The sequence below is a fragment of the Mobula birostris genome, chromosome 7, assembly GCF_030028105.1.
Source record: "Mobula birostris isolate sMobBir1 chromosome 7, sMobBir1.hap1, whole genome shotgun sequence".
Lineage (NCBI taxonomy): Eukaryota > Metazoa > Chordata > Chondrichthyes > Myliobatiformes > Myliobatidae > Mobula > Mobula birostris.
In genome coordinates this window covers 140,894,627-140,920,398 of record NC_092376.1, presented here as the reverse complement: position 1 = coordinate 140,920,398, position 25,772 = coordinate 140,894,627, and the positions used below count along the sequence as shown (strand labels likewise).

At 38.5% G+C, this 25,772-nt stretch overlaps 1 protein-coding gene across 5 annotated transcripts in view; it reads right to left on the bottom strand.

Moving 5' to 3' along the window:
- Positions 1-25,772, bottom strand: part of LOC140200457 (transcriptional activator protein Pur-alpha-like) — a 163,670-nt gene that overhangs the window by 98,368 nt on the left and 39,530 nt on the right. The window lies entirely within an intron of this gene.

Sequence of the window (25,772 nt, the reverse complement as noted above, 5' to 3'; positions counted from 1 at the left end):
TACTGGTAAATTTTCTCTGTACTCTTGCAACATTATTTATATCTTTCCTGTAGGTAGGTGACAAAAGTTGCACATAATATTCCAAATTAGTCCTCACCTATATCTTATACAACTTCAACATAACATTCCAACTCTTATACTCAGTACTTTGATCCATGTAGACCAATGTGCCAAAGGCTTTCTTAATGGCACTATATAACTAAGTGGCCACTTTCAATGAATTATTGATCCGTAGTCCTGTTGTTGTACCGCACTCCTCAGTGCCCTATCACTCATGGTATAAGACCTACCCTGGCTGGTCCTCACAAAGGGCTTGACTGCATTAAATTCCATCTGCCATTTTTCCAACTGGTCCAAATCGTGCTACAAGCTTTGATAGTCTTCCCCATTGTCCATGACACCCTCAGTCTTGATGTCATCCACAAACTTGCTGATCCATTTGTGCACATTATCATCCAGATTATTGATGTAGATTAAAAACAACAACAGACCCAGCACTGATCCCTGCAGCACTCCACTATTCACAGACCTCCAGTCAGTGAGGCAACTATCTTCTACCACTTTCTGGCCACTGCCATAGAGCCAATATTTATCCAATTTGCTACCTCAATCTGAAAGCCAAGTGACTGAACCTTCTTGACCAACGGCCCATGTGGAAACTTGTCAAATGCCTTGCTGCACTCCATGTAGACAATACCCACTGCCTTGCTTTCATCAACTTTCCTGGTAACATCCTCGAAAAATTCTATAAGATTGGTTAGACACAACCTGCCATGCTGATTACCCATAATCAATCTGATAGTCCAAATACTCATATCTGGTACCTTAGAATACCTTCCAATAACTTTCCCCTACTGATATTCATTTCAAGAATACAAGAGCAGGGATGTCATGCTGAGGCTTTAAAAGGTCCCTCCTGAGGTTCACCTTGAGTATAGTGAACCGTTTTGGGCTTCTCATCTAAGAAAGATGTGCTGTCATTGGAGAAGGTTCAGAGGAGGTTTGCAAGGATGATTCCAGGAATGAAAGGGTTTTCATATGAGGAACGTTTGATAGCTCTGGGTTTCTACTCACTGGAATTTAGAAGGATGAGGGGGGATCTCATTGAAATCTTTCCAATGTTGAAAGGTCTAGACAGAGTAGATGTGGAAAGAATGTTTCCCATGGTGGGGGAGTCTAGGACAAGTGGGCACAGCCTCAGGATAGAGGGTTGTCCATTTAAAACAGGGATGTGGAGAAATTTCTTCAGCCAGAGAGTGGTGAATTTATGGAATTTGTCACCATAGGCAGCAGTGGAGACCAGGTTGTTGGGTGTACTTGAGGCAGAACTTGAAAGGTTCTTGATTGGACATGGCATCAAAGGTTACAGGGAGAAGGCCGGAGAAAGGGGCTGAGGAGAGGAGAAAGGATCAGCGATGATTGACTGGCGGAGCAGACTCGATGGCCTGTTTCTGCTCCTGTGTCTTATGGTATCAGGCTGACCGGCCTATGATTTCCTGGTTTATTCGTACAGCCTTTCTTAAACAACAGAACAACATTAGCTATCCTCCAATCCACAGGCACCATTCCTGTTGTTAGGGACGATTAAAATATCTCTGCGAGGGCCCCTGTAATTTCTACAGAGTGCGAGGGAACATGTCGTCAGGCTCCAGGGATTTGACCACCATGATTTGCCTGAAGACAGCAAATACCTCTTCCTCTGTAATCTGTATGCCCATGACCTTGCTGCTGTTTTGCCTCATTTCTACAGACTCTGAGTCCATCTCCTGAATAAACACAGATGCAAAAAAATAAAATTAAGATCGCCCTCATCTCTTTTGGCTCCATGTGTAGATTAGCATTCTGATCTTCTAGAGCACCAATTTTGTCCCTTGAGATCCTTTTGCTCTTAACATATCCGCAGAATCCCTTAGGATTCTCCTTCACCTCGTCTGTTAGGGCAACCTCTTTTTCAATCTTTTTATTAGTTTCATAAAATATAAACATAACATAATAATATTACAAAGTTATTGGGAATACATTGTTGTACTTAACATGAGTAATTATAGAACCAAATAGTACTTAATTAACAAAACTCCCAATCATATAGGATACCAATGAATAATACAGAACAAAAAAAAATCTGGACAAAAATTATGAAAAAAGAAAAAAAAAACAAAAAAAAAAATAACACCCTCAAAAAAAACCTAATCTAAACAGAACCTAATCAACGAAACTAAAAAAAGACCTGGGCTGTTTTAACATCGTAAGAAATGGGAGAAAAGAAAATGATAGTGTCAACGACTCCGTTCCTCTCAACCAACACTACAGAGAAGTAAAATAAGTTTGGAAATGGTCAAATTACATCATATGAAAATGCTGAATAAATGGCCTCCAAGTTTTTTCAAATTTAATGGACGAGTCGTAAACCACACTTCTAATTTTTTTCCAAATTTAAACACAACATAGTTTATGAAAACCAATGAAATAAAGTAGGAGGGTTAATTTCTTTCCAATTCAGCAAAATCGATCTTCTAGCCATTAAAGTAAGAAATGCAATCATCCGACGAGCTGAAGAGGTAGGGTAACCTCATGTCTTCTTTTAGCTCTGCTGATTTTCTTAAGTGTTCACTTGTATTTCGTTCACTCCATAAGTACCTTATTTGGTCCCACCTGTTATGCACCTTTTTCTTCGTAACCATGGCCTCAATATCTCTTGAAAACTAAAGTTCCGTAAACCTGTCATCCTTGCCTTTTGTTCTGACAGGCACATACAAGCTTTGTATTCCCAACATTTCTCTTCAGAAGGCCTCCCATTTACCAAATACAACTTTGCCAGAAAACAACCTGTCCCAATTCACACTTGTCAGATCCTTTCTGATACCATCAAAATTGGCCTTTCTCCAACTTAGAATCTCAACCCGAGGACCAGGTCTATCCTTTTTTTATACTTACCTTGAAACTAATGGCATTATGATCACAAGATGCAAAGTGCTCCCCTACACAAATTTCTGTCACCTGCCCTGTCTCATTCCCTAATAGGGGATCAAGTATTGTGCATTCTCTCTTTGGAACTTCTATGTACTGATGAAGGAAACATTCCTGAACATATTTGACAAACTCTATCACATCCAGTCCTTTTACAGTATGGGAGTCCCAGTCAATATGTGGAAAATTAAATTCACCTATGTACTATCACAACCCTATGTTTCTTGCAACAGTCTGTAATCTCTCTACAAATTTGTTCTTCTAAATCCCATAGACTGTTGGGTGGTTTATAATGTAACAACATTAACATGGTCATACCTTTCTTATTCCTCATTTCTACCCGCAAACCCTCACCAATTGAATTCTCTAATCTGTCCTGACTGAGCACTGCTGTGACATTCTCCCTGACTAGTAACAGTACCCCTCCCTCTCTATCACGACTAAAACAACAGAACCTTGGAATATTGAACTGCCAGTCCTGCCCCTCCTGCAACCAAGTCATTCTAATGGCTACAATATCATAATTCCATGTTTTGATTCACACCCTGAGCTCATGTGCCTTTCCTACTATACTTATTGCATTGAAATATACACAACTTAGAACATTACTCTTCATTTTGCTTCCTGGTAGTCCCACCATGCTCAAATTTTTGTTACCTGACTTTGTTTTTGGTCTTAACAACATCTATCTCGTCAACTTTGAGTCTGAGTTCCTTGAGCAACAAACAGTTGTTGCAGATGTGCTCACCAGGAACCACAACAGTGTCTGTCCACCATTTCCCACATCATGCAGCTACAACAGATCATTTGATCTGCATCCCCACTTTATTTAATTAATTGCAATTGGTGTCTTTTTCATTAACTTCTATTAAAATAACTTATCTGTTCTTACCTGCTACTCACCTGTGCCTCCTTGCTGAAGCCTCTTGAGCCAAAGCCTCAGACTTCAGACTTTTACACTGGCACACTCACACAATGGCCAGATTGCATTAAATAAACAACAAAAAAAAGTAGTGCATAGCATCAGAAGAAAAAGAGCCACAAAGAGGCTGCCAGGATTGGGCAGTGTTGATAAAATGACATAAATATTAAATAATTACTTTGATATCTACCAGGGAGTTAAGTAACTCAGACATGATACAAAGTTCATACAAAATTATGAGGAGAAATATTTTGACAAGGTCCCATACAGGAGATTAGTGTGCAAACTTAAAGCACACGGTATTGGGGGTAAGGTATTGATGTGGATAGAGAATTGGTTAGCAGACAGGAAGCAAAGAGTGGGAATAAACGGGACCTTTTCAGAATGGCAGGCAGTGGCTAGTGGGGTACCGCAAGGCTCAGTGCTGGGACCCCAGTTGTTTACAATATATATTAATGACTTGGATGAGGGAATTAAATGCAGCATCTTCAAGTTTGCGGATGACACGAAGCTGGGCGGCAGTGTTAGCCGTGAGGAGGATGCAAAGAGGATGCAGGGTGACTTGGATAGGTTGGGAGAGTGGGCAAATTCATGGCAGATGCAATTTAATGTGGATAAATGTGAAGTTATCCACTTTAGTGGCAAAAATAGGAAAACAGATTATTATCTGAATGGTGGCCGATTAGGAAAAGGGGAGGTGCAACGAGACCTGGGTGTCATTATACACCAGTCATTGAAAGTGGGCATGCAGGTACAGCAGGCGGTGAAAAAGGCGAATGGTATGCTGGCATTTATAGTGAGAGGATTCGAGTACAGGAGCAGGGAGGTACTACTGCAGTTGTACAAGGCCTTGGTGAGACCACACCTGGAGTATTGTGTGCAGTTTTGGTCCCCTAATCTGAGGAAAGACATCCTTGCCATAGAGGGAGTACAAAGAAGGTTCACCAGATTGATTCCTGGGCTGGCAGGACTTTCATATGAAGAAAGACTGGATGAACTAGGCTTGTACTCGTTGGAATTTAGAAGATTGAGGGGGGATCTGATTGAACCGTATAAAATCCTAAAGGGATTGGACAGGCTAGATGCAGGAAGATTGTTCCCGATGTTGGGGAAGTCCAGAATGAGGGGTCACAGTTTGAGGATAAAGGGGAAGCCTTTTAGGACTGAGATTAGGAAAAAGTTATTTACACAGAGAGTGGTGAATCTGTGGAATTCTCTGCCACAGAAAACAGTTGAGGCCAGTTCATTGGCTATATTTAAGAGGGAGTTAGATATGACCCTTGTGGCTACGGGGATCAGGGGGTATGGAGGGAAGGCTGGTGCACGGTTCTGAGTTGGATGATCAGCCATGATCATAATAAGTGGCGGTGCAGGCTCAAAGGGCCGAATGGCCTACTCCTGCACCTATTTTCTATGTTTCTATGTTTCAACAACTAATCAAATTCAGACTATAAGCCCTGGGTCTGGTGGATTACATTAATTTTAAAAGAATGCAGGGATGAGTGAATATTAATTATTAGAAAACAAATTATTAGAAACTAAGGGACCTTGCTTCCTCATTATGAGGAACTTAATTGGACCAGCTATGTAAAACAGGAATAGGTCAAAGACCATACTGTACCAAGCGACTTACCTCCAAATTTCATTCAGTTTTTCTACTATGTACAAAGCACAAATCTGGAGTATGATAGAATAACTCCAGTTGCTTTGGTGAAAAGATTGAAGTGCAAACTTCAAATGGGAGTTTGTAAAGACTCTTCCAACTTAAACAAAATCTTAACCTTTTTGGATCTCTTAAAAGACTAGTATCTGTGTCTTTTTTTTGATTATTTTACCTCTATGCCATAGATTTTAGTAACTTATGTACCAAGATATTAAGTTCCATTGCTTTCCTTGATGTGTCAGAATATTTTACCTCATGCTCTATCTCAATGCTTTTGAGTTGCATTCTACAGACTCAAGTTGCCATTATCTTCTCTATACTTACTTTATGGTAATCATTCACTTCGACTTTTATCTTTTGGCTTTCATTTGTCATGACACCAATGCACTTACCTCTCAAATTTACATAAAACCTTTTTGTAACTGTTACTTTTCTTTTGGTCCTGTATTTTGTACCCAGTTTTAAAAATATAGTCACCTCAATCTCTTAATCATACAGACTGCCATGTATGACATTGTGTGCATCACTGAATCGTAGCCATAAGATCATAATTGGGAGCATAATGTCCAAAGATACAAATTATATTGAAAGGACAGGCAGGTAGGCAGAGTGGGTGGGGTGGCTCTGTTGGTTTAAAAAAAAATGAAATGATATCATTAAAAAGAGGTGACATTGGATTGGAAGATGTAGAACCATTGTGGGTAGAGCTAAGAAGTTGTAAGGGTAAGAAGACCCAAATGGGAGTTGTATACAGATCTCAGATAGTAGCAAAGATCTGGTCTACGGAAGATAGAAAATGCATGTCAAAAAAGCAATGTTTTGATAGTCATGGGGGGGGGCGGATTTCAATATGCAAGTAGATTGGGAAAATCATGTTGGTGCTGGATCCTAAAAGGGGGGAATTTGTAGAATGCAGCTCATGGTTGAGTTCACTAGGATCAGCTATTCTGGATTGGATGTTGTACAATGAACTAGAATTGATTAGGAAGCTTAAGATAAAGGAACCCTTTGGGCCCAGTGATCATAATATGATAGAATTCGTCCTTCAATCTGTGAAGAAAAAGCTAAAATCAGATATATCAGTACCACAGTGGAATAAAGACAATTACAGAGACATGAGAGAGGAGCTGGCTGCAATTGAATGGAAGGGAACACTAGCAGGGATGATGGCAGAGCAGTAATGGCTGGAGTCTCTGGGAGAAACTCGGAAGGCACAGGATCGATACTTCCCAAAGAAGTAGCAATATTCTAAAGGCAGGATGACACAACTGTGGCTGAGAAGAAAAGTCAAAACCAATATAAAAGCCAAAGAAAGGGCGTATAATAGAGCAAAAATTAATGGTGAGTTTTTAAAACCCAACAGAAGGCAACTAAAAGAGTCATAAAGGAGGAAAAGATGGAATATGAAGGTAAGGTAGCCAATAATATTAACGTGGACGTCAAAAGTTTCTTTCAATCTATAAAGTGTAAAAGAGAGGCAAGAGTAGATATCAGACTGCTGGAAAATGATGCTGTAAGGGTAGTAATGGCGGACAAAAAATGGCGGATGAACTGAATAGGTATTTTGCATCACTCTTCACTGTGGAAGACATTAGCAATATGCCGGAAGTTCAAGTGTCAGGGGGCAGAAATGGGTAAAGTTGCCATTGCTGGGGAGAAGGTGCCTGGGAAACTGAAAAGTCTGAAGGTAGATAGGTCACCTGGACCAGATGGTCTACACCCCAGAGTTCTGAAAGAAGTAGCTGAAAAGATTGGAGGGGAGGCAAAAGTAATGATTTTTCAAGAACCAATAGATCCTGGCATGGTTCTGGAGGACTGGAAAATTGCAAATGTCACTCCACTCTTGAAGTAGGGAGAAAGGAAGAAGAAAGGAAATTATAGACCTGTTACTCTGATCTCAGTGATTGGAAAGGTGTTAGAGTCGATTGTTAAGGATGTGGTTTCAGGATACTTGGAGGTACACAATAAAACAGGTCGAAGTCAGCAGGGTATCCTTAAAGAAAAATTTTGCCTGACAAGTCTGTTGGAATTCTTTGAATAAATATCAAGCAGGATAGACAAAAAGGAATTGGTGGATGTTGTATATTTGGATTATCAGAAGGCCTTTGACAAGTTGCCACACATGAGGCTGCTTGACAAGTTAAGAGCCCATGGCATTACAGAAAAGACACTAGCATGGATAGAGCATTGGCTGATTGACAGGAACAAAGGGAGCCTTTTCAGGTTGACTGCCAATAACTAGTGGTGTTCCATAGGGTCTGTTTAGGGACCACTTCCTTTTATGTTATATGTTAATGATTTGGATGATAAAATTGATGGCTTTGTGGCCACATTTGCAGATGATATGAATGTAGGTGGAGGGGCAGGTAGTGAGTCTACAGAAGTCAGATTAGGAGAATGGGCAAAAGAGTTGCAGATGGAATACAGTGTCGGGAAGTATAAGATCAAACACTTTGGTAGAAGTAAAAGTGTAGACTATTCTCTAAATGGACAGAAAATTCAAAAATCTGTGGTGCAAGGGGACTTAAGAATCCTCAAGCAGACTGAGTCGGTGGTGAGGAAGGCAAATACAATGTTAGTATTCATTTTGAGAGGACTAGAATATTGAAGCAAGAATATAATGTAAGGATTTATAAGGTACTGGTGAGGCCTCACTTGGAGGACTGTGAGCAGTTCTGGGCCTGTTATCTAGGAAAGGATATGCTGACATTAGAGAGGGTTCAAAGGAGGTTCATGAAAATGATTCCAGGATTAAAAGGCTCGTCTTATGAAGAGCGTTTGATGGCTCTCAGCCTGTACTCTCTGGAATTAAGAAAAATGGGGGGGATCTCATTGAAACCTCTCGTATGTTGAAAGGCCTCAATAGAGTGGATACGGAGAGAATGTTTCCTCTGGTGAGGGAGTCTAAAAGCAGAGGATATAGCCTCAGAATAGAGGGACATCTATTTAGTAGGGAGATGAGAAGGAATTTCTTTAGTCAGAGGGTGGTGAATCTGTGGAATTTGTTGCCAGAGATGGTTGTGGAGGCCAAGCCACTGGGTATAGTTAAGAGAAAGGCTGATATGCTATTGATTAGTCAGGGCCAGAAGGGATACTGGAGAAGGCAGGAAATGGGGTCTGAGGGGTAAATGGATCATGATGAAATGGTGCAGCAGACGATGAGCCAAATGGCCTAGTTCTGCTCCTGTATCTTATGGTCATATTCCTCAGGCTGGACCAATGCAAAGAAAGGAGCAGATGTGACATAGCTTTACAGATTCTACACAACGTGTGTTTCAGTTCTGTCATCACTCTGACATGCTGCGATCTTTTTAAATACTCTTACTGGGTATGTCCAAGACTGGCATATATTTGCTGAATTTTGCAGTTATTGTGCCAAGGGAAAAATACACTAATAGTGCAGACTGAGATGATAAAACAATTACAGTTATAACAGCAATTGTCTGCACTAAGGATGATTTTTTTTAAAGTCACAACATGAAATGAGTCTTATGGATACTACAACAGAAGGCAGAATCAGCATCAGGTAATTACCTGTAATGCAAATCCTTTCCTATAACAGCCATCATTTGTCAAATATTTTTATGTTTCTTAATAATATTTCTCAGTACCTTACGCCATTGCATGAACTTTCCACCTCTGCACCAACCCTCCCAATAATGCTCCAACTCCACCTATTCAACTTTAGCAAAGATCCTGCCATTTTTGGTGCCTGCAAATCAGATTAGATTGGTGATATAACTATGTTTAATGTGCATACATTTAGTATATGCGTGACTATCATGTAAAATATTAAAACCGCACAGCGTACTTTTATAAAAAACTATGCTAAATGTTTTCAAATCACATACCTTGGGTGGTATTCATCTATCAAGATTATTCCTTCTGACATGTAGACTCCATGTCAGGTGGTGTCTGGATGACCCTGAGTCGGGTCCCAACGATTAGATGTAGATGTGACTAGTAACCCTTTCAGCTATACACACGTCTTTTAAAAGACGATGCTTTAGATGCAATGTAAGTACTGTACATGTATATCATGCAAGTATTTAGTTATGAAATGTCTACCACTTTTCTGTTGGAAACTTGACTCTCTCTTTAAAGAGGACTTTATTTTGGCATGAAATCAGTCAAACAAATCCCAGTGGAAATATTAAACTTCTGTCCAGCAGCTGTAGGCAATACTTCTGACATAATGATTTGCACAAGATGTACTAGACTGGTCACTAGCAACCATCTAAACAGCAGTCGGATGATTTACACTGTACAGCTAGTTGCTGGCTTCAGCAATTATTCTGATCATCTGCCTCCTACTGCTTCTGGAGTGTTGAACTTACACACTTCTACCTTTGTTACACATCAAGGAATGGATTGAAATTATCAAAATAAACAAAGAAACTTTTCATTAGTAAATAGTACGGAATTTGTGTGGCTAGTGTATTTTGGGCTAAGTACTTCACTTAAGTATTAAGTGTTTAGATATCTAAACACTTAAGTATTAAGTGTTTAGATATTGGAGGTATTGAGCAAGTGCAGGAAAGTGATGCAGAACAGGAACAGTGGAAAAACAATAACCAATTAAAGACCGATACATCTTAAAGATACAGAAAAGAATTATATGGATGCTGAACCAACACAACTATTAATTTATATTAATTGAATTCTATATTTATTGGGTAGGATCCTGAAATTTTTATCTATGTTGAGATTGTATCTGCTTAAAATTAGAACTATTTGTTTATGGTGATTGAGTTAGATTCCATTTTATTACATGGGATTGAGAATGATTAATATGATTGAACTTATTGAAATTTGTGCTTTTTCTGTGAAAACAGAATGTTCCTAAGAATTTTAAGGAAACTATAGCCACCATTATACTCACTATCAAAAATTCAAGTATATTTTGATACATAGAGCCCATTGAGTGATTTGTTTTAATATGTTGTATGTATTCAGTAAAATGTAAGAATTTACAAAGTACAATTAATGTACTTTTACCCAAATTTATTTGGAGGTAAAGAGCTGGAATTAAATTTTCAGTAATAATTATATACTTAAATAACAAGATTTAGTATTGATTTGTTTGTATTTTTCAAAATAATTGTTCCACCATTAAAGATTGCAACCAAATCGACATATGATTTTTTTCTAGATAATATCATTCATAGAATCTTTCTTACATTTTTCATCAAATTTATTTTCAAATTTGATTTTCATCTCTCAAAGTGGCCCTATAGGTCCCAAGTCAGGTTGGTACAACTATATCATACACATTTTCTGTGGGCACATATGCACAAATTAGTTTTGGTTAAACACTGATTTTAAATGTTTGACATTGTATTTGTAGGTTAAAAATCGTACTGATATGGATATTTATTGAGTGCGCCACATTTGCATTAGAATTATTTGTATAACATTTTGTGGTGATATCTTGAGTGGATTTCACTAAAATCTCAGTACTTACCTTCAACACTAAATTTGACTTATCTAGCTTGTCTCCACAAGACAGTATCTCTTCCCTACTTTCTTGGGAAACTGAAGAATTATTTTCTATTATCAGTAACTCAAACCTACATTTCTGAAACACGCGAAATAAATGGTCTTAAATTTTCTTTAAATTAAATGTGTTTTATAGCTTCTAACAGCAGGGAAAGACTAGTAATATTTTAGTAATTCCATTTGTATTAATATTTAATTATTTTAAAACCAGTCCATGTTTGGGTAGATGTTCAACTCGCTGCAGTGTAAAACTAAATTAGGCAAACAAATTTCAGTATCTCCAACAAAGTTTCGTAAAACAACTTCCTTCATTCTCCAATGCTCTCAAAATGCATTAAATTACTGGCATTCTGAAATGAAAAGTAATGAAGTGAGAATTCACTGAATTAAGTCATGCAGCATTAGTAAAGAAAGGAAGTAATTTTGAATGGTAATTTAGCCTCAGGCCTGAAATATTAACCTTTTTTCTCCTTTTGCTGAGCATGCACAGCATTTGCTCGATTATATTCAATGGTAATATTTCTCATAGTATTTACGGTGCATGGGGTGTCCAGGGAAATGTAGCACCTCTGATAAAAGGGCTTGTTGGGTACATTTCGGGGCAGCTCACTCACCTTTAGTCCCCAGTGAACACTCAGCTCTCACTTGTGGCTCCAAGTAGCTGTTGGTATGTGACAGTGGCCACATTCCAGTACAAGCTAAACCAGGTGAGGGTAGCCTGTGGCCTCATACCCCAGTGAGATAGGGCACATCTGTCCTAGTGTGCGATGTCAGCCCTGGCGGACTAAGTGGATAAGATCTACAGTGAGATCCGATGACCAGGAAGGCGGTACTGCAACACATGCAACATGGAGAGCAAAGCACAGAAGATGTCATGGTCATCCACTGTAACCAAGGAAGACCCCAGTTTGTGATGTTTGTTCCTACCACTGGACCTGGACTTCTGAGGTCAAGAGATTGGAACTGCCCCAGTTTTTAAAGTGGCTTTTCCAATTTAAAAACTCTCCTGCACAGGTTTCTGTCATCGTCAGATACAACAGATAATTACCATTCCAGTACTTCTACAACATGTAATCTTTAGCTTGTTTTATATCTTTTCATTATTTTGAATAATTATTTTTAAATGGTCAAAATTATATTAAGGGTGAAGTTTATGTTACTTTGCTCTTAAGTGCTTAAGGTGTTTTAGTCATCATAATCATACAATAAACGTGCAAAATTGGAGGTTAAACTATGAAATTATGTGAGTATTCTCTATGAGTCATACATTACTTCTCACCACTATTATGGTAAGATTATATGCTAATCAAAGGCTATTTTAAAGTCCATTAAAGATTGTTTAAATCATCTGACCTTATAAGTATAAAATCATAAAAAATCAAAAGATGTCAGCACATAACGGTACTTTTATGTCTCCACAAGAAATGTGAAAATAATTGCAATATCCTGCTTTACATATTCCTCCATCTCAAATATTTTTGATTTTCCTTAAAAAAAAATCTACCTCAGTAATTTGCTTTACCAAAGTGCAGTCATTGTGAAAACTCTTAGAACAAAGGCATCTTTCCTCATCCTCCTAGTAGTGGTAACTAAATGACAATTGCTTAGCTCTAGATCCTTAAAATGAAGTCGCCTAATCCTTTTGTTTAGTTAATAAGCTTGTATTTATACACCCATTTAATAAAACAGTACAATTAACTTTCAACAGGATAAGTATCAAGTAAAAACCTGACAATAGCTACATTAGGGGATATTAGGAGCATGACCTATACTTTGTCAGCAGCAGGTATTTTTTAGGTAGCATTTTGAAAGCAGGAAAGAAGAGTTAAGAGGCTGTAAACTTTAGAGATGATGTTAGTGGAAAGATTAAGTTGGAGGATGACCAAGTGGCCAAGAATAAACGGTATAACATCAACATTTTTAAAAGCCTGATCAACTCTCATCAATATAATTTGTTCCAACTGTAATTAATTCAGTTCTTTTGCTATAAACTATATTTCATGTGCCTGATGAATTGATGCTGATTGGTTGCTCAAAGGTTAATAAATGTCTATAATTAGGTTGCACAAATATCCCCTTGGTATTGTATTCTAAGTGTGGCACATATCAGTATTGTCCATTACTCACACCACACCAGTAGCTAATCAGGGTTCCCAGATGCGACTGCACTTTTGCTTGTGTGCATTCCTTCAATAGTTACTATTATTTGTTAACGGCTGAATTAAGGTTTAACACTGATAAAAATACTGGACTTCAAGTTTTCAGGGGATACAAGCTATGATTACATTCAGTTTAGAGGATCGGAGTAATCGGCAGAACTCAGTGAAAGACAAGGTCAAGTAAATGCGCGAGTCATCGCTTTTAGCAATATACCGAGGACAGCGAAGTGCCATTTCAAAGTGCGGTGCAAAAACCTAGCCACCATGACGAAGAAAGCGTTTAAACAAATGCGGTATTGTTAAGTCATTTTCTTCAACAACTAGAGAATGTAGTTAAACTAAAGTAGACTATGATTAGCGATTTAAATTGGACAACGGTGCTCCCATTGGTGCCTGCAAAAGGACCCGGTGCAGCCAGAAGTCCGGGAGCGAATATCCATTTTGCAAAATGAATTAATTTGTTCCTTGCTTAATTAGATCATCCATTCAGGAGGAAACACGAACAAAAGGAATCACTTGGCCTTTTCCGATTAATGACCCAGACGCCAGACAGCCAATCGACATAAATAAGTTATTTAAATCAAAAAGTGATTTGCCTTTTACAGCTTTTTTATTAGCACTCGGACTTTGGAGGAGCTATACATGTAATTTGCTCCATTTCTTCCATCTCTTTACTCGAAACATTTTTCCTTTTTTTTGCTCCAAAACAATTACCACCCGACTATCCACTCTCAAGTTTCATCATTAGTGCTGGGTGATCCCGTTCAAAGGTTGCGCTTCCTGTGCCAAAGCCAGTTCAACACTAACCTGGAATACTTTGAACAGGCCTGATTTCACTACCTTGAGGATATATTTGAAGTAGATGGCGTATTGCTGCTTGGGACGGTGGATTAATGATTTGAGAAGAATGATCAAGCAAGCCGGCTCTGTGCTTTTTGGAGTTTAGAAATACGAAGGATCGTATTTCATTGTACGAATACTCGAGGGGTTCGGTAGGTAGATACAGAGTTTTTGTTTCCCTTAGCTAGAATCTGAGGTGGGGATAAGGAGACCGCTATTCAACTGAAAGATGGGAAGAAAATTCTTCACTCGGAGGACAGTGACTTTGACATTTTCTAAGAGGCTTTCTGAGTCGAAATCATTCAGATTAATAACGAAAACTGACAAAATTTTCGTTACAAATTGAATCAGAGGATACAAGGTAAGACGCTTTGATCTTCTTTAATGGCAGAGTCGGCAATATTCGCCTGAATGGCAGACCCCTACGTTTATTAATGCAAGAGACGCTGCGGATCCTGGAAATCCAGGGCAACGCATACAAAATGCTGGAGGAACTAGTAGATCTGATAGCATCTACAAAGATGAATGTCGATGTTTCGGGCGGAGGCACTAAATCTAAATTTATTGTTTATGCTCGTGACTATGCTATCAATTAAACCAGAACGGACACTACCTTTCCGGCAGATCTACAGTCACCATTTACTTCACTTCCATAGTTTTCAAATGGGCTTCTAGTCACGTTAATATACGGGGATAAGTCGGGAGTTATAACGCTACATAAACTACCCACCAATTTCTCGAATCACACATTTTCTCTGCGTTATTTGCTGAATTTGCTTTTAGAATTGTCACTGGATTTTTCTTTCTAACGAATTTTTCATGAGATACTTTCCTATAAACCCATCTACTAGATTTCGTTTACTTATCTAACGATATTTTCATTCCAAAAATCCAAACAGTACTTTTACCTATTAGCATGAATCTACATTATACAATTTAAAATGTATTAACATATATTCATTTTCATAATATACACTTCTCCTTTAAATTCGATCATTTGTCTCTTAGCCGTGTATACTTATTTTGCTCTCTGCATTCGGTTTGGCAGATTTCCCACCGATCTTTTTAAATTAATTCAGATCACAGATCTCTTACCAAATAATTATTTCTCTTAGGTGTCCCCAATCCTTAGTTCATGATCAAACCAGTAGTCATTTGTTTTCCCGTGATAGCATTTTCTCAACATCTCGTTTAACTTATTCCCGGAGAGTGAAAAGTTATTCCAAACTCTGGCATTGATAAGTAAATGGTATTCTTGGCACTCCTTTCGTTTTAATCCTACTTCACCTAGAGGCAGTTCATAGTTCCATAAACCTGTGCATATATTTTTCGTTTCCAGTGGTGGAACAAGAAACCACCAATAAATTCAAACAGCATGAATAACAGACAGACTTTATGTCAAAACAATATGATAGTTTTGCATTGTCCTGATGTCCCGCTGAAGGGTCTCGCCCCGAAACGTCGACTGTTTACTCCTTTCCATAGATGCTGCCTGGCCTACTGAGTTCCTCCAGCATTTTGAGTGTTCCCTGGATTTCCAGTATCTGCAAATTTTCTCGCGTTCGTCAAAATAATATGGTTCAGGGCAATAATTTGGGTACAGCTGCAAGTAGACATACATCCTGGGCGTGAAGAAATTACCTTTTTCGTTTATGAGTAGGTTACAGTTTAACCAGAAAATTAATATAAAAATAATTTAAAATTTTTGCTAACTGTCGGTTTAACATCAACCATCTTGAATTTTCCCACTCCTCTCTCGGGCTCGAACCTATCACTTCCTGGACTTGCACTGCTCCATTCGCTAAGATCCAACTCAGACATAGTCATCAAACCCACTTTATGCAGGTAGCGCAGTCATGGTCGAGCGAACTGACCTCTTTATCACAAAGGTCAGGCGTAAGCTTTTAGGAGCCTGATCCTGGCTTTTAACCCACATTCAACGGATCATTCAGCACAATTTCTAGCACCTTCAAAGAACCTCCATCATCAGGCACACCTACCCTCTCTTTCAGCGTTTTACAGAGACTGCTACCTTTGTGACTCCCTGGTTCACTTTCCCATTGCCATCAATTACCACCCACCTTCAGCTTCTTACAGCACTTAATTTTGCAACCACAGATTAAATATTTATCCTTTCAGCTCTTTCCTCTCTATCATCAAAGGACCCAAACAGTCCTTTCAGGTGAAGTAGTGATTCAGTTAACACTTCTTCCAATCTACTACAAGACCTTCACAATATGGTCTGTCCTATTTTGGAGAAACCAAATGCATTGCATTTGGTTAGATCATAAGACCATAAGATGTAGGAGCAGGATTAGGCCATTTGACCCAACAGTTCTGCTCTGCCATTGCATCATGGCTGATCCAATCTTCCTCTCAGCCCCAATCACCTGGCTTCTCCACGTATTCCTTCATGCCCTGACTAATTAAGAATCTATCAACCTCTGCCTTAAATACACATAAAGATTTGGCCTCCACAGCTGTCTGTGGCAAAGAATTCCACATACTCCCTGGCTCAAGAAATTCTTCATCTCTGTTCTAAAAGGACATCCTTCTATTCTAAGGCTGTGTTCTCTGGTCTAAGACTCTCCCACCATAGAGAACATCCTCTCCACATTCATTCTATCAAGATCTTTCACTATTTGATAGGTTTCAATGAAGTCATCCCTTATTCTTCTCAATTCCAGTGAATACAGGCCCAGAGCAATCAAATATTCTTCACATGACAAGCCATTCAATCCTGAAATCATTTTTGTGAACCTCCTTTGAACTCTCTCCAGCTTCAGTGCATCCTTTCTAAGAAATGGGGCCCAAAACTGCTTACAATATCCAAGCGAAGCCTCACCAATGCTCTGTAAAGTTTCAACATTACATCCTTGCTTTTATATTCCAGTCCTCTTGAAATGAATGCTAACATTGCATTTGCCTTCCTCACCACAGACTTAACCTGCACAAGGACCTGTTTTTAGTATTTTCTCTCCATTTAGAAAACAGTCAACCCTTTCATTTCTTCTACCAAAGTACATGACCATACACTTCCTGACACTGTATTCCATCTGCCATTTCTTTGACCATTCTCCTAATCTGTCTGTCCTTCTATAGACTTTCTACTTCCTCAAAAATACCTGCCCCTTCACTTATCTTCATTTCATCTGAAAACTTTGCAACAAAGCCATCAATTCCATCACCCAAATCATTGGCATATAATGTAAAAAGAATCAATCCCAACACAGACCCCTGTGAAGAACCATTAGTCATCAGCAGTCAGCCAGAAAAGGCTCCCTTTATTCCCACTCTTTGCCTCCTGCCAACCAGCCACTGCTTTATCCATGCTAGAATCTTTCCTGCAATATCATGGGCTTGTAGCTTCTTAAGCAGCCCCATGTGTGGCACCTTGTCAAAGACTTTCTGAAAATCCAAGTACGTAACGTCAACTGATTCTCATTTGTCTATCCTGCTTGTTATATCTTCAAAGAATTCCAACAGATGTGTCAGGCAAGATTTTCCCTTGAGGAAACCTTGCTAACTGTGGCCTATTTTTATCATGTGCCTCCAATTACCCTGAGACCTCATCCTTAATAATCAATTCCAACATCTTCCCAACCACTGAGGTCAGACTAACTGGCTTATAGTTTCCTTTCTTCTGCCTCTCTCCCATCTTGAAGAGTGGAGTGACATTTGCAATTTTCCAGTCTTCCAGAACCATTCCAAAATCTAGTGAACCTTTAAAGATCATTACTAATGCCTCCACAATCTCTTCAGCCATCTTTCAGAATCCTGGGATATATACCATCTCTCCCAGTGACATATATACCTTCAGTCCTTTCAATTTCTCAAGAACCATATCTCTAGTTACGGTAGCTTCTCACATTTCATGACTTGATAGCTGGTATTTCATCTGCTATTTTGTTGTCCCCCATTACTACCTCTCCAGCATCGTTTTCCAGTGGTCCGATATCCACTCTCGCCTCTGTTTTATGCTTTATGTATCTGAAGAAACTTTTGATATCCTCTTTAATATTATTGGCTAGCTTACTTTTGTATTCCATCTTTGCCTTCTTAATGACTTTTTAGTTGCCTTCTGTTGGGTATTAAAAGCTTCCCAATCCTCTAACTTCCCACTAATTTTTGCTCTATTATATGCCCTGTTTTTGGCTTTCATGTTGGCTTCGACTTCTCTTGTTAGCCACAGTTGAGTCATCTTTCCTTTAGAATACTTCTTTCTCTTTAGAAGGTACATCATATGCCTTCCAAATTGCTTCAGGAAATTCCAACTATTGCTGCTCTGCTGTCATCCCTGCCAGTGTTCTTTTCCAAGCAATTCTGGCCAGGCCCTCCCTCATACTTCTGAAATTCCCTTTACTCCACCGTTATACTTATACATCTGACTTCAGCTTCTTCTCAAATTTCAGGGTGAATTTGATCATATTATGATCACTTGCCTCTAAAGGTCTTTTTTCTTAACTTTAAGGTCTCTAATCAATTCTGGTTCATTGCACAACACTCAATCCAGAATAACTGATCCTCTAGTGGGCTCAACCATGAGCTGCTCTAAAAAGCCATCCTGTGGGCACTCTAGAAATTCCACCCCCTGTAACCCAGCACCAACCTGATTTTCCCAATCTACCTGCATATTGAAACCCCCCATGACTAATGTAACATTGTCCTTTTGGCATGCATTTTCTGACTCCCATTGTAATTTGTAGGCCACATCCTTACCGTTTAGGGAGTCCACTCCGATCAGAGACTTTTTAGTCTTGCAGTTCCGCAGCTCTAGCCACAATGATTCAACACCTTCCAACCCTATGTCAGCTCTTTCTAATGATTTGGTTAAGACTTGAGGTTCATGTTGCCTGTCACTTTCATTCTTCATCTCACTTCCACACTACCTGTTGGTCTGTGCTCTCCCTACACTGGTATAAAGAGGGCCAAAGCAAGCTTGGCAAATGACACCTCACCTTCCATCTGTGTATGTTGCAGCCTTCTGGACTCAATACAACTTAAGATAACTTGATTTTGTTTTTAGTCATGCACTTGTTTTATTAGTTTCAGCTGTAGATGCAGTATTCTGTCCCATTTCTCCCAGTTTCTCTGTCTCCACCATATCTGCTCTCAGGATGAGGCCTTCCGTTCCAGGACATCTGAAATGTCCACCTCTCTCAGGAAACATGGCTTCACTTCCGCTTTGTTGATAGATCCCTCTCTGTAATTCTCTCTGTTCCCCATACTTGTACACTCACCCACTCCCTCCAAAAGAGACAAGACTTCCCCTCGTCCTCATCTTTCATTCTACAAGCTTCTGTATATAGCAAACATTTTTACTAGCTGAAACTGGATCCAACTACTAGCCACACCTTCCTCTTCTCACCCTGTTTTACCTTTCACAGGGGCAACTCTCTCCATCCTTTTTTGGTTTACTAATTCGTCCCCATCAAACTTTATTTCAGCCCAGGCAATTTCACCTGAAACTGTAAGGATCCCTTCTCCACCTCTCTCACCAACGCTACCCAAGAACTGAAACAGCACTTCCAGATGAGGCAAAGATGCATGTGCAGCTCCTCCACCAACTTGTCCAGTTTCAACTTTCTTCACTGGCAAATGCAAACTAGAACACCACTTCATATTCTATCCAAGTTAAGATATCCCTCACCTCCAGTGTTTTTCTTCTACCCCCCCCACCCAGTTCTGATCCACCTCTGCTCCTCCCATTTTACCCTCTCTTCCTCCTGGTTAATCTGCATACTTCACCCACCAGATCTAAACCTCCCCCTATTTGGTTATGCCTGTCTTTCATCTCTTCCATAAATGGTTTCAATGATCATTTTCCTTGCTTATCATGTTTTCTCGTGTTGTCTTGGTTGGCCTTCCATTTTCTACTCCTTGTAAATTTGACCTTCATAAAAATGTCCCTGCTTATTTTTAGAATCACTCCAAGTCCTGTTCACCCTACACAATCTCCCATTTCAATATCCCAAATCTTAAAATTTTATTGTTTTAATTCTCTCTTTCTTGATAACCACCTTCAGCTCTCCAGGCATGTATTTCACTAATTCTGACACTTTCCTGAACTTATTCACTCAAACATCAGTCACCATGCTTTTGGCTATTTCTGTCCTCTGCTTTAGAGTATCTGAACTAAATTTTTTGCTTTTCTTTGTAGGATAGTGAATTTTACTTTGATCATTTTGTTCATCATAGAATGTAAAGTGAGTAGCTGACCTACTAAAGTTTAAAAAAAAAACACAAGAGTTTGTTGAAACAAAATAGAAGTAAGTTTATCAAATCCTTCAACCACCCAAAGTCCTCATGCCTTTGCTATAAGGTTATTTATTACTTAAAGACTGTTAAAATATTATTTATTGATTATATTTCCATAAAAAACAAAACATAAGTTACAAAAGTCCATTTTTTAAGAAGAAAATGCTGCCATCTTATATTATTCACAGCCCCCAAAAGACTGCCACCAATAAATACTCTTACTCTTTTGCATCATGACTGAACAACACTTAGCTTAAAGGACATAGCATTAAATTTGACAGCTTAAATTTGGTACATTTATCAAGTTAACTTACATACTTTTATGGAGTGTTGAACAAATGAATAGTTTTAAATAGGTCAAAACTGCATATAAAGTTATTCAATCTCAGAGTTGTATACTGCATTCATACTTTGATAATAAGTGCGCCTTGAACCTTGAAATAATGACTTGAAATTAATTTTGTTTCTTTAAAAACAGATCAATTTTTACTTAATGAGTAAATTGTCGAGCACATTGCAAAGACAAAACAAAAGTAATGCACTGCAAGGGTAATCAGCATATGTCGGTTCAAGCTTAAAGAGAAACCAAATCAGAATTACATTTTGTTTAAGCACAATATATTCTTTAAATCATTAATTAACAAGTGTGTGCAATTTCTCTATTATATACAGTATGATCAACTTTTAAAATCATCAGTCAGCACTTGCAAAGGAACAGGAATTCACTTAGCCCTTCGAACCTTTTCAACAATTCAAGTTAGGTCAGAATTGATCTAGAACTCAAATTCATATTGGTTGTTCCATAACCCATTAGTATTCTTTACCTAGAAAACATCTATTAGCTTTAGTCCAAAAACATCCAAAATGACTCCCTTCTCACAAATGGAGAAGTCACAAAACAATTTTCAAGTTTTCAGTACCCTTTACAAGAAAACTGCAATTTCTGGATTCTTCCCTAACTATTCTATGATCTAATACCTCATTGTTCTGGATTCTAGCATCAGAGGAAGTGAGCTCTCCTTATTGATTCAAATAACTATATTAATTAGCTTATTTTTCATCACCATTCAATCTTCCAAATTCCAGGGAATACAACTCATCTCTCATGAGATACAACTGACTTCATAATTTAACCTTGTATTCTGAGGAATCATCTTGACGAACCTGTACAGCTTTCAAGTCAATGCAAGTTTCTAGAGGTTTGACAGTCAAAATGAACAGTAGAGTTGGATGTAATAAGGATACTCGAAGATAATCATGGATGACTTTAACATACATATAGACAGGTCAAAGTAAATTCAAAATAATCCTACGGAAGATGAATTTCTGGCGTATGTAAAGGACGATTTAAAAACGATACATCAAGGATCTAGCAAGAGAACAGATCGAATCCTGCACAATGAGAACGTGTTAATTAATCCCGTTTTGCAGTGCCTTTTAGGGAAGATGTATAGAATCCTTCCTAAAATGGAAAGTGCAATAGTTCAATCCAAATCTAGGGTCCTAAATTTAAAAATGGCAACAACAATGGTAACAAGAGTGAGCTGGCTAATCAGATCAGATTCAACATAATGGAAAATAGACATTACAAGGCTCTGAACTATGAAATGGAAAGTAATGGCCTCTGCGTCTTTCTTTAAAATAATGAGGTAATTCTAGCTAATCTTAAATTAATGCTTCAAATATTTAAAATTAATATCAAAGCCACCCAGTTTTATGGATACTCCGACACTCAATGTTTGAAATGTTTTTAAAATTTTTGCATTCAATAAATTGAGCAATGATTTGCTCTAAATCACAAAACACTTCGTTCTGGGGGGATCCAGCAGCAGGATCAAGCAATTTCAGTTAAATAGTTGCATGTTAATCTGGACCACATTTTCCATATCCATCAGTCCAGTCCATTGCTAAAACTGTATTTCACATTACATCTTTACAGACAAACTGAGGGAGTATTCATTTAACCTGCATTGAAATACACATCTTATACATGGAATTTTGGTACACTTACATGGTACTTTCCACGATATTAAATAACCAAAGCTCTGGGAAGGCCGGAACAGCAGCGCAGTAGTTTGCACAACACCTCACAGTACCAACGACTCATGTTCAATACTCATCACTGTCTGTAAGGAATTTGTATGTTCTCCCTGTAACTGCATAGGTTCTCTCCATGTGTTCCGGTTTCCTCCCACAGTCCAAAAACATACCAGTTTGCAGGGTTAACTGGTCATTGTAAATTGTCCTGTGATTAGGCCAGGGTTAAATTGCGGGTTGCTGGGCAGCATAGCTCAAAAGGTCAGAAGGGCCTACTCCACATTGTATCTCAATAAATAGATAAATGAATAAGCTCTATGGAACAAGGGAGTAACAGAGGGGTATTTTCTTTGCCCCACATTTGTCCAAAATATGTTGATTTCAATTTGGGTCTTTGGCAACATTTCAGACAATTTTCTGAAAAGATAGTGGAACTAACCAAGGAATGTTAAATATCATCTTATATGATTAAAGAAAGTTAAAGAAAATCTTACAATAAAGAGCTCTTTATTATTATGATCTTATTTGACAGATTCGTTTTGAGAGTAATGTACTTGCATCAAAAATGTAATGATGGTTTTTAAACTGATAGCCAATTGTACAACTCTGAAGAATCAGTCGGCTAACACAAGTTGGGAAAGTAGATTTAAAAGGATGACAACAGATAAGAAATAACAGACTTTTAAAGAAATATGTTATTATCCTCAGTGAATATACTTCACCATAAGAAATAAAATTCCTAATGAAAAAAATGATCTGTGGCCATCAATGGAGTTGTAAATCTCTTTTTAATCTAATACTGTACAACATCACCAGGAGTATAAAACCGAGGATTAGGGCATACAAGTCATGCTGTGTTGGATTTTTAAAAGCCTGACTTTAAAAAAAGGAAATTGCAATGAAGGTAGAGCAGCTTGAAATAATAAAACCAAGTTGTAAACAAAAGAAAAAGGGTATACTGTGTAAAGGAAGAGCATCAACAGAAAATGTGGGGTATTGGAGGGTGAGAGGAGAATAAACTACAGAGCAGAATAGAGCTGTGGCTGAGACATCAAGCAAATATTTAATATGTCTTCAAAAAATACAACCACTCTGCCAGAAATGGCAGTGAAACAATGCTTTAAATGAAGTAATTAGAAGCAATTAATGTTATTAAGAGAAACTACTGGAGCATTCATTGGACTTAATACATCCCCTGGAATTCAGATCCAAGAGTTTGAAATGAGATGGCTGCAGAAACAGGGCATTAAAACATAACAAATGTAACACTTACTTACACAAGAGATACCGGAGATGCTGGAAATCTTGAGCAACACAAAGTGCTGGAGAAACTCAGCAAGTCAGATAACATATATGAAGGATGATAAACAGTCGACGTTTTGGGCTGAGACCCTTATCAGGACTGGAAAGGAAGGGCAAAGAAGCCAGAAAGAGATTGATGCTACCCTCACCAGCATCTCTTCCATTTCCCACACATCTGCCCTCACCCCGTCCTCCTGCCACTTATTCCTTCAAGTAGGACAAGTGCTATACCTGCCCCTACATCTCTTCCCTCATTACCAGAGTCTAAACAGTCTTCGTCCACCAAAAAAAGGCAGTATTTCCTAGTGACCATGCATTAATTCTACTTCCCATTCTGATATTTGGTCCATGGCCTCTTCTATTGCTATGATGAGGCCACATTCAAATTGGAAGAACAACACCTCATATTCTGTTTGGGGAACCTCCAACCTGATGGCAAGACCATCAATTTCTCTAACTTCTGGTAATATCTCCACTCTCCCCTTTCTCTCTTTTTCCATTCCCCATTCTGATTCTCTTTTCAGCCCTTTTCCTCCCCTGCACATCACCTTCCTCTGGTGCCACCCTCCATCCTTCACTGTCCTTCCCTATCAGATTCCTCCTTTTTTAGCCCTTTACGTCTTCCATCTATCATTTTCCATTTTCTTCATAACCCCTTCCCCACCAACTCTCCATCCTACTCACCTGGTCTCACCCATCATCTGCCAGCTTGTACTACTTCCCCTCCCACCACTGATCTTATCTGGCTTCTTTCCACTTCCTTTCCAGTCCTGATGAAGGGTCTCAGCTTGAAGTGCCAATCTCTCTCTATTCCTCTCCATAGATACTGCCTGACCCGAGTTCCTCCAAAACTTTGTGTATATTGCACAAATGTAAACTGCTGTTCAAGGATGAGGGAAGGAAGAGAAAAAAATGGGGATCAGTTAGTCTTGACAATTGTTGTAGGAAATCAAAAGGTGTGTTTGTTTTTTTTTAAAAAAAGAGTCATATTAGGGCATATCCAAATTCATGATTTGTCTGCCTGAACATGGTTTCAAAGGAAAATGTTTAAAAATGTGATTTAATTAACAATGCAGATAAACAGGAATTAGTGGAAATAGCAAAATTGTGTTTTTAAATAGTGGCCACATAGAAGTTATACCCAAAGTAACAGCTTATGAAAATGGGAAACTATACTGGTGTTTATAGAGGAATAAAGGACAAAGTTAGAATAAACTTGTCATTTTCAGTTTGGTAAGTGTTACCAGTGCCTTGGCACAGTAATTACTGCACTGCACAAGCCTCAGTTATTTACTGGCTAAATTAATAACAAAGCAACTTTTCTAACATGAGAAAGGTTAGTGGGAGAGCAAGCTTTGAGGAGGATGCAAAGGCAGTGGCTATAACATTGGAAAGTTGCAGTTATTCACATGGTAAATATGCTTAAATGCTGAAATGCTATCAGACATTGCTGTTCTGGAAGACTGAAGTTTTCCATGGAACACTGAAATGCGGATATGGTGAGCTATTAGGAATCCAAATGATATAATGAGATTTATAGGAAGTGGGCTGGGTTACAAATTTACTGCAGATGTATAGGATTTTGGTTGCAAATTCCATGTGCAGATTTGCTCTTTGCACTCCAGAAAGCCTCAGAGAAAATGAAACAATTTCAGGTGATGGATTGAAGAAGTGCTTTGCACTGAGATGAGATCAAGAAGAATTAAGCTATAATTTCTAGAGTTTAGAACAGCAGCTGAAAAAGATCATGTGAAGGACTAGCAGGATAAATACTAAGAGGCTGTTTCCTCAGGCTGGGGACCACAGATCCTGGGGATATCATCACGGGATAAAGCATCAGCCATTTTTGACTGAATTGAAGAGGGATTTTTTCACTACGAGATTAGGGAATCTTATGAATTTTGTACCCTAGGGTGATTGATGTTAATGATGGGTTGCAAAATGCATTTAATAGTGAGATATGTTATTGTGGGAAAATTAGCTGTTATTCCTATTCTTCACAAACATTTTGCATCTATACTGAAAATGCAAAATGGATGCTGTTGGGTGAGAACTTAATTGGGCTCAGCTATGATATCCAATGTACTTGAATAGTTTTCAGAAACAATATCAAAACTTTCGCATG